Source organism: Mastomys coucha, unplaced genomic scaffold, assembly GCF_008632895.1.
Source record: "Mastomys coucha isolate ucsf_1 unplaced genomic scaffold, UCSF_Mcou_1 pScaffold13, whole genome shotgun sequence".
NCBI classification, from domain to species: Eukaryota; Metazoa; Chordata; class Mammalia; order Rodentia; family Muridae; genus Mastomys; species Mastomys coucha.
In genome coordinates this window covers 54,391,308-54,391,680 of record NW_022196895.1, presented here as the reverse complement: position 1 = coordinate 54,391,680, position 373 = coordinate 54,391,308, and the positions used below count along the sequence as shown (strand labels likewise).

Here is a 373-nt window from a genome sequence, read left to right as displayed (position 1 = left end):
CTCCCTCTTTCTTTCTGTTATGCTAAAGTCAGGTGCTCTGGTCAGTCAACCAGTTTCCTTAACTCTCACAAAGGTGATTTATATGTAGATGTATGAATAATCATCTTGCTGTATCTGTGGAGAAGTGACTATGGCCCTACACTATATTTATATATTTAACAGCAATGCATGTCTCTACAAAAATTCTTACATATACTTTGAACAATTGATATTTATTTTGTGTGAATGTTGATCACAGTCTAAATGACTTGCAATCATAGGTCAGGCACACACTTGCAGTCATAATGAGCTCTATTATTGGGGAGCTAGGAAATGAAACATCATCATGCATGTCTGCATATGGAATCTATAGAATTATAAACTCTATCATTAG

General features: G+C 34.9%; 1 protein-coding gene across 1 annotated transcript in view; it reads right to left on the bottom strand.

The window, feature by feature from the left end:
* Slc27a6 (solute carrier family 27 member 6) overlaps positions 1–373 on the bottom strand; it is a 64,216-nt gene that overhangs the window by 38,473 nt on the left and 25,370 nt on the right. The gene's annotated exons all lie outside the window — the stretch shown is intronic.